The 13,865-nt window shown below is 36.0% G+C and overlaps 1 long non-coding RNA gene and 1 pseudogene across 2 annotated transcripts in view; one reads left to right on the plus strand and one right to left on the minus strand.

Moving 5' to 3' along the window:
• Positions 1–2,747: 2,747 nt before the first annotated feature.
• LOC107498543 overlaps positions 2,748–13,865 on the minus strand; it is a 32,993-nt gene continuing 21,875 nt past the window's right edge. Inside the window, exons 4-5 of one of the 2 annotated variants that reach the window (XR_001594094.2) lie at positions 12,621–12,667; positions 2,748–5,701 (exon numbers count right to left, since the gene is read on the minus strand). This is a non-coding gene — a long non-coding RNA (uncharacterized LOC107498543). Of the gene's footprint in view, positions 5,702–7,852; positions 7,895–12,620; positions 12,668–13,865 lie in introns of those variants that run through there. The other variant, XR_004952871.1, reaches the window with a different exon arrangement.
• On the plus strand, positions 7,668–7,786 carry LOC118607924 (annotated as a pseudogene).

Genomic DNA, 13,865 nt, shown 5'->3' on the forward strand with positions numbered 1-13,865 from the left:
TCCATGTTCAGGAAGAAGGGGTAATGGCAAATAAGTAAAGGTATGAAAGGCAGACTATGTGTCAGCTGTCTCTCTTTTAGAAAACTTTCTTGGGTGTCCTGATCAGCAATTTCCCCTTACATCTCATTGGCTAGAACTGGTCACCACATGACCAGTCCTAATCACGAGGTATTCTAAATTTCTAAATGAGTAACTTGTTTTGATTACAATGAGGGTTTTGTTAGCAAGAGGGAAGGAGAGAATGGATATTGGGATGATATCCAGAAGTGTGTGCCACATGCTCCAGGTACAACTCTAACCCATCTGGAACTTTTTTTCCTTACAGAAAGGCAGATAGGAATGGGTAGATGAGGGATTGACTTAACTATTTTCCAGCTAGGCTATTGTTTCAAGAAAATGTTCATGTGCCACTTAGTACACAGAGAAATTGTTGCTGCTCTTGTCAACAATTGGAGAGAAAGGGCTTCTTATGATTGTTTCAAAGTCGGAGGAGGAAGAATCTAGCATAATGCTTCTAGAAACTACTGTACTCCCTTGTATTGCATAAGGGGTAAGATCTCATTAGGCCTCCTTCACAGATGAGATGAGAGCATCTAGCTACTCCCTAAGCCTTTGAATAGTGAACTAAATAGAACTCCCTCATTCCATACTCTATCTCTGTTTCTCATTGTTGTTTTTTTGTTGTTTGTTTATTTGTTTGTTTGTTTTGGTCTCCATTACTTCCTTGCTCTATCTACCAGCACCACTTTCCTTTTTTGGCCCCTCCCTCCCTGGCCAACTTTCAGGATCAGTCTCTCCTAGGAAGGGCCCTACAGAATGAATAAGTCCTAAGACCCTTCTGGAGTTTTGCAAATTCCATGACCTCCAGTGTTGAATGTAGGACCTATTCAGATTCCATGGATGGAGTGGGGAGGAAGATAACGTAGTCTAGGCTACAATGAGGCTAGTTCTTCTTTAGAGTATCTAATATCAACCCCATTTTCTCCACCAAAACTAATATTATGGTAAGAGGGCTATTACCCTCTCCTGGATTTAAGATACATCACGAAGAATCCTACACTAACTTATCAACTATTGGTCTTGCTCTTTGGCCATCTTTCTTTAATCACCTGGGAGGAAAGGGGGAAAGAAGAGAAGAAGTAGCTGACAAGCTGGGTTCACTTGCAATGTAATTAGCCACCAATCCCTGTCCCTTCTAATCCCTTAAGTATACCTCAAATATGTTCCCTTTTCTACCTTTATCTCTGTGCACTCTGCCACTACTCTAGTCTTAGACACCACCATCTTTCTCCTGGACTACTGCGAATTATACTAATTGGACTCCTTATATCGACACTTGCCTCCATCCAATCCTTTTGCCATGTGCTTGCTTTGGCAGCACATATACTAAAATTGGAACAATCCTTTTGCCATAGTACAGGCGGAGTAATATGTTAAAATGGAAATCTAATCCTGTTCCATCTCTCCTTAAAACTCTTTAATATCTTCTAGTTACCCTGGAATAAAGCTTCAAATCCTTATCATAGTTTACAAAGTCCTCCAAGATTCAAAGAACTAGGGTCTCAGTCTCTCTCTCTCTCTTTCTCTTCCTCTCTCTCTCTCCCCCCTTCTCTTCCTCTCTCTCTGTCTCTCTCTCTGTCCCTGTCTCTCTCTGTGTCTCTCTCTCTTTCATATCTATATTTAAACCTATAACTGTATCTATCAATTTTGTGTTAGTATGTAATATTTATAAAATACTAAGATATAAGTGTAGAATGCTTTACATGTGTTATCTTATGTAGTCTTCACAAAGTCCTTATGAGGTAAGTAATATTATTTTTCTCATTTTATGAATAATAAAATTGAGGTTTTGAGTATTTAGTAACTTGTCCAAGGCCAATTAGTATCATAACCAAGACCCAAACATAACCAGCCTGACTCCAAAGTCCAGAAATACTGCAGTATGTTCTTTGCAGTTTCTTCATATACCACTCTCTATCTTGCTCTTTGCTCTAGTCATACTGGACTTTTAGTTTCCCTTTTATGGCTTGTCATACATGTAGTTCCCTCTACCTGAAAACCCTAATCAAAAATAAGTCCCTGGCATTAAGACGCTTCTTCTGTGGAAAATGTGGCCATCCCAGAAAAAAAAATCTTCTAAATTAGGCTGGCCCTGAAAGAGTTCCTAGGTGGTTGAACATTTTATATGAAATGCTACTTAGCAGAACAAGAATAAGCTTCAGGTTGTTGAATGCTCTCTTTACTCATCCTGAGAGTCATGTAGGACAATACCCTGAGTGTCAGGACTTCAGTAGGTGTTTAATTCAACATAAGAGCAGGCTCTAGCTGGTTCCTATATGTCTAAGTAGGAATATACATTGGGCGTTGAGTGTTGGTCTGTTCATGATAAGGCTGGTATAAGAACATAGTCTGGGTGATTAGAGATTTTGTCTGTACACACTGAAAAGTTCCAAAATTGTCAGAAACTTTTACTGTGTTAGAGTCAAAACAGCAAAAGACCAAGGAATTTCAAAGACATAGTCTTATATACAAGAGATAATATAGCATAGTGGTTAACAACCTAGACAACTCTGTAGCCAGCCCGCTGCATTAAAATTCCAGTTTCCTTACTTACTAGCTGTGAGACATTAGACAAGTGACTTCTTTATGCCGTTGACACTCCAAGGAATAAATAACACATTTGAATTTACAGTATATGTTTGATTACACATTCTTTAGTTGACTTTTCCTAACACACACACACACACACACACACACACACACACACACATTTTTATCAACTTTTTTCAATCCTGTATATTCCTCTGGAGTATGCCACCTAGACTGCCAATTAAACTACATAATTATAAAATTATGATCGGGTATTTTTTGTTGGCTACTACATCTATCTCACAATGAAAAAGGCAATTTGTTTTTAATTGATTCCTGTTAGTCACAAGAATGCTTTTGCTTTGCTTTTTTACATTGTCAAGCAACAATCATAAGTTCTTATATCCTTTGCTCCTCATTACTAAAAGAGAGAAACAAAAAATAACACAGATAACAGTTTAAGAGGGTAACAGGAGAGAATTTTTTACTGAACTCTTAGGGAATAAAAGATTTCAGTTTACATTACTTTTCTAACTAGAAGTCTCTAGCTAAGGTTACTTTTAAGGTTATTACACAATAGCTCTTGTTTTAGCTATCCTTGATGTGGCTACAACTTTATAGTTTTGTATATAAAGTTGTTCATGCTGTTTTCTGAAAGGATATTCATCCCTTCTGGGATTTTTAAGTTTCAGAAGAATTTTTCTATGTTTATTCTATTGTTAAGCTTTCCTCTTACTAGATGTTTGATGATGACATATTTAGTTATGATTGGTCTAGGCAGTACATGTTCAAGGTTTGTGCCTTCATATAATCTGGCTGAGATACCATCACAGTAAAAATATTTTCTCTTAGGAATTATCCCATGTCCTTGCCCACAAAGTTTGTGTTCTGATACTTGTAATTTAAAGACTTGGTAAGATTAGTTGAGTGCCCGGCTGGGAGTTTTATTAGACTGGAAGAGGGATAATATGTTGAGTGAGGCACAAAAGAGAATTTCAGAGAGGTTAGCTAAGATCAAGAGAAGCAGGCAAATATGATGGATTCAGAGAGAAAAGGGAGGTCAACTTTTGTTTCCTCCTTTGTAAAATAGACTACATGACCTCTCAGTTTTCTTCCACGCCATTATGTTGCATCATTCAGATCCTGAACAATGAGCCAAGAAGAAGCCTAGGTTCAGAGAGTGGGTCAGATCTAAGACAATTAGCAGATCAGAAACACAGGCTTGCTGACTAGGAAACAAAAATCCTGGACCAAAGTATCAGGACCACAAAAAGTTGCTATTTAATTATGAGATCTAAATTACAGGCACAGGGAATCATTAATTAAAGGGTTGCTTGATATTGAGCCAAACACCTTTTAAGGCAGGAATTTTCTATATGCCCCCTGTCTAGGGTCATTCAGAATAGTTTTTAACACAGATGCAGGTTTGAATCTGTAGACACAAAAGTAGGAGCAGGCCATCTGAAGTAATAAACTAGAGGAGCAGGGGAAAAGAAAGTTTGAGACAATGACCATAATAGATTGCTATGTCAGGGATTGGGGATGAGTTCAAAAGGAAAATCCCTACCTAAAAATCATGTCCTGAGTGAGTTATGCAAATCCTTAAAAATTACCAGATCTTATTTATAGAAAGAAAATATATATTTTTTTCATTTAACAATATGCTTCTATTGAGACACATTATAAGATGTTTTACATTTTCATGCTCTTAAAACAAAATTGCATTCAATATTTTATTAGGCCATTATGGATGGATTTGAAAAGTATAGAACTTTAAACATTTTTAAAAAAATCAAAGCACATTTTGTCTTTTCAAAAACTTCTTGAAAATTTGAAGTACTAATAAGCTTACCAGGCTTCCCCTTTTCTGATAAGTCAGACAAAGGCCCAGTTATGGTCCCCTCAAATGAAAGACAAAATCTGTGTTAGTCAAGAGCCTGCAATTCACAGAATTGTTCTCCTTTTAAGAAAGCTGACAGTTGGCAATAGCATAGTTACTTTTCAAACACAGAACTGGTGAATTTATTAAGATTTCTGGTGGGAGCCCAAATTTTAACAGTTTAGTATCTGATTAGGTTGATCCATTTAAAATCAGCTATAGTACATGTATGTTGTCTGTTTTTGAATCACATAATTAAAATGAAGTATTATACTATATATTAAATTACTTTCTTGCCCAGAACTCCTTGAAGCAACACTACTCTCACTGATAAACTAATTACTGATATTGTGGAATGGCCTTGGTAGCTGCAGTAGGCTATTATTTCAATGCCCAGAAACTTAGCTTAACAGATATAATCACAACTGTCACTACATAACATTATGATATTTTCCCTGTCAATATTGAAAGACCATGTATTCAGACCTAGAGGAAAAGGGTATATTCTTAAGGATAGGAAAGAAAAAGGTATTGTACACTTTTACAACACTGGAAATAGAAGATAAATGCAGGCACAAATTATAGTTGGGAGTATATTGACTACTGCTTTCAGATTAAAAAAATGAAAATGAAGTGTTTTTATGGAAATGATAATGCTGGGGTGGGGGAGAGAGAGAGAGAGAGAGAGAGAGAGAGAGAAGTAGAGAGAGAGATCAATGCCAATGCTTTTCTTGCTTTCCTTTATAGCTTTGCCTCTCTTAATAACACTAATGGCTGAAAGGTAATAAGTTCTTACTATGTGCCAGGCACGGTGCTCAATGTCTTTATGTTGAGTCGCCATTTCACAGATAAAGAAACTTAACTATAGAAAAATTAAGTCACTTCTCCTATAGTCCTAAGTAGTTGAGGAAGGCCTCGAATCCAGATCTGATTCTAATGTCGGTACTCTTAACTACTGTGTTAGTTTCCTGTGACTGCAGTGACAAACCACCACAAACTGGGTGATTAAAAGCAATAGATATTCTCTCACAGATCTGGAATACAAAACCCTTATTCAAAGTGTTGGCACAATAACTCTCACTGCAGAGGTTCTAGAGGAGAATCATTCCTTAAGTCTTCCAGGTCCTTATGACTGGTATTCCTTGGTTTGTGGCCACATCACTCCAATCTCTGCCTACGTCTTCACATCATCTTCTCTTTGGTGTCTGTCTCTGTCTCCTCTTCTGTCTCTGTCTTAACAAACAAGCAAAATCATTAACTTAATTGCATCGTTTATCATATAAATATTCACAGGTTCCAGGGATTAAGTCATGGACATATTTTGGTGGGGGGACACCATTGACACTATTACAACTACTATGACACACTTTCTCCCATTCAGTTTCTTTTGTTCTCAGAGATTGACATTTTAGCAGGCATTGTTAATTTCATAACCAGTATCCCCTTCATCTTTGCTAACAGAATCCCAATTTTGTTTGGGACATCTGAGCTTGTCTCTGTTTTTATAGCCTCCCTTGCAGCTAGTTCTGGCCAATGAGATTGAAGGAAGAGTGTGATAGGGTAAGGGTTCTGGGAAATATTTTTTTCTTTCTGATAAGACAAGATGGATTTTCCTAGTCCTTCTACTATATTCAGCAATTCCAGTCCTGAGTATCTAAAAGAAAAGAAAACTTATGTTCACATAAAAACCTATACATGAATAGAAGCTTTATTTGTAGTAGCCAAAAACTGGGGGTGGGGAAGAAGCCAAATGTCCTTACACTGGTGAATGGGTAAACTGTGATACATCCATACAATATAACGCCATTCAGCAATAAAAAGGAATGAGCTATTGATATATGCAACAACCTGGATGGATTTCCAAATTATTATAAATAAAAAAAGCCTATCCTAAAGAAGTTCCATATTGCATGATTCTATCTTTATAACATTTTTGAGATGACTACATTTTAGAAATAAAGAGAAAATTGGTGATTGTCAGGGGTTGTGTTGTAGGAGGTGGGAAAGAGTTTGCTGTGGTTATAAAAGAGCAAAAAGAAGGATCCTTACAGTGATAGAATTTTTCTATATCTTGACTAGCATGGTGAATAAAGGAATCTACACATAAAATAATATTGCAAAGAACTAAATTCACATACATACACAATTACAAATAAAACTAAGGAAATTAGAATAAGATCAATGAATTGTATTAATGTCAATATCCTGGTTGCTATATTGTACTACATAGTTGTACAAGGTGTTACCATTGGGGGAAACTCAGTAAAGAGTACATGGATAAATGGGGTCAAATATTTTGTGACAGAAAGAAATCTAACTATGGGAGGAGAACACACAGTGGGGGGGGGAATATATATATATATATATATATATATATATATATATATATGCCTTATTGTTAAAGTGTACAGCTGAAACTTATTGGATTTCATTAACCAATGTCATCATAATGAACAAACAAACAAACAAACAAACAAATAAAAGACCTGGGGGGGGGAAAGAATACATGGGATATTTCTGTATTATGTCTGTCTTACAACTGCATTTAAATCTACATTATCCCAATAAATATTTCAATAAAAACTCATTGTCATGATGGTATATTTATAGAGTGCTAAGGGATATAATAGGAAGAAATACCTAAATATGCCTTGGATGTAGGGGAGGAGGAAAAATTTATACTGAAAGAGATACCTAGGTTGAGTCTTGAAGAATGAGTAGGAACACTCCAGATAGATGAGGAACAGATATAGGGGTTATACAAGGGAGAGGGACTAGAAGGCAGAGAAATCTGAGACAGCATGCTAGATTGAGGGAACTGCAAGTAATTCAAGTATGGCTGAAGTGTAAAGAGCATATACAGGAGATATCTCTTTTTCTGAAATGTTCACCTTTGGTAGTAGTCAAAAGGCATATCTGGCATTCAACACTATGATACACAATAAACAAAAGGGAACCCCAGAACTCCTTGATCTCCAGGAGTTAGGAGAGAACCACCCCCACTTCCCTGCTTTCCATCTTTTCATCATGTGAATTAAGAACTGGCCTCATATCTCTCTGTACTTAGAGGATCCCCACCTCTCCCTCCCCTATCCCCAACACTCTCAGGCTCACAACCATTATCTGCTTCGAGATCATTAGGATCATCTTATTACACCCTTTATCTGTTTACTTCTGTTTATTAAAGTCTGAAATACCTGTCCATGGTCATGCTGCCATGAACAAGCCCGATCCCATATGATCTCAGAAGCTAAGCAGGGTCGGGCCTAGTTAGTACTTGGATGGGAGATCACCTAGGAAGACCAGGTGCTCTAGGCGTAAATATAAATAAATAAGTAAATAAATTAAAAAAGAAAAAAGAAAAAGAAGGGATTGTAAACTGACCAGGTCCTTGCAATCTGTGAGGTCAACCAAGGGTTGCCTCGCCTAAAAAAAAAAAAAAAAAAGTAATGAAATAAATAAATAAAGTTTGAAGTATCTAGACCCTTATCTACATACAAATTTGCACATTCTCCTTTTAACCCTTTTCCTCCACCCTCCCAACCTCCTTAATTTCTTCTACAGTGTCTACAAGAAATTACAGTCCATCGCCAGAAAAAAAATACTCTATATCTTCAACCTCAGTTCTGAATGAACATTCCTTTCATCTAGGAACTCTAGCTGACCTATGAAGACCCTATATCCTCCAATGTTCTATCAAGTGACAACTGTTTTCTTTCTCATGCCCCTCAAATCAATGATCCTAGAAGTGGATTAGATGTCCCACTTACACCTCATTGTCACTTACAGACCATTTACTCTCTCACTTCCATAAACACTCCCCAGATTTGAATTTCAGGTCATTCATTCATTCACCATTTATTCATATAACAACAATTGAGCACCCTACTGTATGCCATGTAGTATTCTAAAAGTTAGGATACAATAATAAAAAGTAAAGACAAAAGTCCCTACCCACAGATAGTTTCCTACCCTTCCTTATTGGAGTTATACCACTCATTACTTGAGTTTACTTTCTGACCCACTAAATGTCACAATACTGATTCCAATATCTATATTAATGATTTTTTCAATTCCTTGGCCTCTCAGTTCTTTGATATTCTCTCTTCCAGGGATCTTGTCCCTCACTCCTTATTAGCACTTGACTTTTTAAATTCTTTGACCTTTACAGAATATGGACTCCTTTGATCATATCAGCTTGTTACTGTTCCTCATCATTCTCATGCCCTCACTTCCCACTTTGCCTAGTTCAAATTCCATGGTTCATCATTATAATCACTCCCCTGCTAATGCTCTCAATATTCTTGCCCTTTTTTTTTTGGTGGGGGGGGTTTACTCATCTGCCAAAACCCAATCCTGATTAAATTCAATTCTTCACCTACTTTTACCTGCATCCATGCAGCTAAAAGTTGCTTGAGGTGAGGAAAGCACACTACCACACTTATTAGTCTTACTTAAAATTCTTCACTATGAACCTCATCTGTGCTCTTAGTACTACCTGGTAATCATACTAAATTTCCTTAGTCCAATCATGTTCCCACTCTTCCAGATGTCTATTTCATACTTTCTCCCCCTAAAATCTCCAGTGTCTTCTCTCTTGCTCCTCACTCTAGCTGATGACCTTTTTTTTTTTCAATTTCACTGAGAAAACTGAAGTAATCAAAATAAAACTTCCAACTGTACACTACTATAACCTTATCAGGAATGAGAGGAAGTTTCTCATTTTAGAAATACTCCAGCTAATTTCAGCAACCCTTAATGAATTCATATATCTAAGCAAAAATCACCAATTGCTGCTAACATTTTAAGAGAGACAACTGTACATATATGTGCCTCCTAATGGAAGCATATAATGCCATCTACAAAGTATTCCTGCAAAAACCTGAAAGTAAATCTCATTAAGCTTCTAGAAGAGAAATTAGAGAGAACAGAAGAACATGTTAAAAGCCACCATGAGGCTGAATGCAGAAAAATCTAGACTGTGAGAGATTCTATAGGGCAAATAATTCAGTTTTTTAACAAATAAATTGGTGGAATAAATAGATGGAAAAGAATCTTTAGATTAAAAGTGACTTAAGACACACATTGACCAATAGATGTAACTTACTGGATCCTGTTTTAAACAAACATTGCTAAAAACAATTGGGGAATTTTGAACACTGTCTGGATATTTAGTAATATTAAGGAATTATTTATTATTAATCTTTTAGGTGTGGTAACATGGTTATATTTTTAAGGAGCCATCTTTTATAATGAAAACTTATGGTTGTAATAATATCATATATGTGATTTCCTTCCAAACAATCTGGGGGAAGTTGAGCATGTAAGCGGGGCTCTAGAAAAAAACAAGATAGGTCGTGAACAGGTAATTGTTAAAGCTGTGTGCTAGGAATGTGGAGGTTCATTATCTTATTCTCTTTATTTTTGTATATATTAAACTTTTCCATAACGAAGAATTTTTTAAAGGAGAGATTTTCCTCAAGCAATCAGAACTTCCTACTGACCAACCTGCAACAATGCACACATATTCTTCCTCCCTCTTGCCATTATATTGCTCCATGGTAAACTCCTTCTTTTGTGCACTAGGACTTATCCCCTCTCATCTATTCAGATATTATTCCAGTAATTCTCCATTTTCTCACCTGCGTTATAAATTTCTCCCTCTCTACTGGATCAGTGCCAATCAGCATATAAACATGGTATAATTTCACATATTAAAGAAAAAAAAAACGTTCTCTTTAGACAGCCTGTAGCTATTGCCTAATTTTTCTACCTCATTTATATTAAACCTCCTCAAAATCATTTTTTACATTCATAGTTTCCAAATCCTCCCATCCCACTGTCTCTAAAATTCATTCCAACTAGGCTTTTACTCCTACCACTCCACTGGAACTTCTCTACTTAAGGTCACCAACGAGCTTGATGTTGCTAAATCTGGTCAATTCTCAGTCACCATCTTACTTGAACTATCAGCATTTGATGCAGTTTATCATTTCCTTCTCAAAATACTTTCATCACTTGGCTTCCAAAATTATATGCCCTACTGGTTTTCCTCCTTCCTTGTTATTCTTTACTTCCCAGTCTCTTTTGCTGGTTTATTCTCACTTTTCTAATCTTTAAACTATTCACTTCTCTAGAGATAAGTCCTTTTTGTATCTATACTTTTTCTTGATCATCTCTAAATTTTATATTTCTATCCTGGGCTTTTCCCCTGACCACACTCCACTTAGATATTTAACGGACATCGCGAACTTAACAGGTTGACATTGAACTCACTAAAAAAGTGTTTCCTTGCTGTAGATTTCTCCATTTCAGTTCACAGCAATCCCATCTCTCCAGTTGTTAAGGCTGAAAACTTTGGAGTCATCCTTGACTTCACTCTGTCTCTCTGCCCCACATCCAATCTAACTGTGAAACATTAAGTGTACCATGAAAACATATCTAGGATCTCATCATTTCTCACTAGATACTGCTACCACGATGGTCAAAGCCATCATTACTTCTCATCTGGATTGTTGTAACGACTTCCTAAATGGTTTTCTTGCTTCACATTTTGCACTGCTATAGTCTATTTTCAACACAGCAGCCAGCATTATCCCTTTAAAAATACATGTCAAATCATGTTACTTCCATACCCAAAACTCTCCATTAGGTTTCCATTTCTCTCAAAGAAAAAGCCAAAGCTGTTAGAATGATTATCTCAAGATCTTTCCATGTTGTCAAAAATGACAGTATTTGATCTCTTCTTATGGCTGAGTAATATTCCATTGTATATATGTACCACAGCTTCTTTATCCAATCATCTATCATAGGACACTTTGGTTGCTTCCATTCCATGTCCTGGCCACCGTGAATAATGCTGCTAAGAACATTGTGATGCATATATCTTTACAGATAAATGTTTCAGTTTGTAGGAATAAATACCTAGAAGAGGGATTTCTGGATCATATGGTAATTTAATTCTTAGTTTTTTGAGGAACTTTCATACTGTTTTCCACAGTGGCTGTACCAATTTGCATTCCTACCAGCAGCATATAAGGTTTCATTTTTGCTCACAACCTCTCCAACACTTGATATTACTTGTCCTGTTGATGATAGTTATTCTAACAGGTGTAAGAAGGTATATCATTGTAGTTTTGATTTGCATTGAGATTATCATGCTAAACGAAATAAGTCAGACAGAAAAAGTTGAAAACCATGATTTCACTTATATGTGAGATATAAAACTGACGGCAACAAACAAACATGACAAACAAACAGAGAATCAAGGACAGGGACAGTGGATTAGTGGTTAGCAGAGAAAAGTTGGTAGAGGAGGGGTGTAGACAGAGGTAAAAGGATTCGAATATTTGGTGACAGAAGGAAATCTAAATTTGGTTGGTAAACATACAATGTAATATATATGACATACTGTTGAATTGTACACTTGAAACTTATTTGGTTTTATTAATCAGTTACCCCAATACTTTTTAATAAAAAATGTTAGTAGAATAATTAAAAGTCCAATCGACTTTTCTCTCTCTGATTCCAATCACATACCCTTGCTATTTAGTGATACACTGTACAAATTCCTGTCTCAAGAAGTTTACATTTATTGTTCCACTATATGGAATGTTTTTCTCCCAGATATCAACCTGGTTACTCCCTCATCTCTTTGAGGTGTTTACTTAAATAAAATATTCTCAGTAGTGTTTTCTCTGAACACTCTATTTTAAATTGCAAATCATGTCCCTTCTTCCCTGCTTCAATATTGTCTATAACACTATATATTTTATTTAGACATTGGTATCTTTTGTCTCACTCCCTCTGCAATAGAATGAAAGCAACATGGCCTTTTGTCTTTTTTTTTTTGTTCACCGATGTATTCCAGCTCTTAGAACAGTGCCTGGCATACAGTAAGTGTTCAATAAATATATATTTTTAATTAAACAGTGAATAAATCTAGATAGTTAGGTTGGAGCTAACCATACTAGCAGAGTTAACATATTAAGTACAATAGGTCCCTTGCCTAGGCAACACAATACTTTTAAAGATTATGAAAATGTTTTAACTTTATTTTAAAATCAGAAGGAAATATTTTTGGGTCCAAGATGGTGGCACATGAAGTCCCTGAACTCACCTCCTCCCACAGATATACTGAATAAATACTTACATATAGAGCAATTTCTCCTGAAGAACTGAGGGCTGATTGAACAGTTTCTGCAAAACAAAATGACAGAGAAATCACACTGAAAGTGTAGGAGAGACTAAGGAATAGTAACAATGGTAACTCCACCCCCAAGCCTGCAACCTGCATTAGGAAGGAATATCACTGAGGGCCTGCACACAGACTTGCCCTTCCTGGGGCTCAGCAAAACAAAACAAATAAACAAACAAAAAACACAGCAGTTTAAATGGCACCTAGACTACAAGCTAAAGAAATCTATTTCTTAACACTACAGAGTCTGCCAAATGAGGGGGAAATGCTAGAATGCTCTCTAGAATTAGAGGGACTAGACAGCATCATTTTTTCCCCCTGGCTTTATTGATATATAATAGATAATTAGTTACTTATATTTACATTGCACAATTCAATGAGTTTTCTTTTCAATTATAGTTGTCATATAGTAGTATACTAATTTCAGTTGTACAGAATAGTGATTAGAGATCTATATAATTCACAAAGTGATCTTCCCACTAAATCTAGTACCCCTCTTCTCCTTACATACTTATTACATTATTAACTATTTTCCTTATGCTACACTTTATATCTTCATGTCTTTTTGTAACTATCTATTTGTACTTAATCCCTTTGCCCTTTTTCACTGACCACCCCAAACTCCTTCCCATCTACTAGCCCTCAAAATATTCTCTGTATCTATGAGTTTTCCATTTTTGTTGTTGTTGTTGGTTTTATTCTTTATATTCCACATGTATGTGAAATCATGCAATATTTATCTTTCTGTCTGACTTATTTCATTCAGCGCAATAATCTATAGGTCCACCAAGGCAATATCTTTTTCCATTCCCTTCCGTTTAGTATGCATGTCTTTTAATCTGAAGTGAGTCTCTCGTAGGCAGCATAGGTAGGGGTCTTGTTTTCTTATCCATTCAGCCACCCTATTTTTTGGTTGGAGCACTTAATTCTTTTCCATTTGAGGTACTTCTTGATATAAATGTAGTTATTATTATTTATTCCTGTTTTTTATACATGTTTTTCTTCTTAGAGAAGTTCCTCTAACAGTTCTTGTAATACTGGCTTGGTGTTGATGGATTCCTTTAGCTTATTTTTGTCTGGGAAGCTCTTTATCTCACCTTAGAGTCTAAATGATAAAATATTATTATGTGTAGATCCTGGGTTAATGCTTTGAATATTGTATGTCAAGCCCTTCTGTCCTATATAGTTCCTTTTCAGAAA

The sequence above is a fragment of the Rousettus aegyptiacus genome, unplaced genomic scaffold (genome assembly GCF_014176215.1).
Source record: "Rousettus aegyptiacus isolate mRouAeg1 unplaced genomic scaffold, mRouAeg1.p scaffold_m13_p_9, whole genome shotgun sequence".
NCBI lineage: Eukaryota > Metazoa > Chordata > Mammalia > Chiroptera > Pteropodidae > Rousettus > Rousettus aegyptiacus.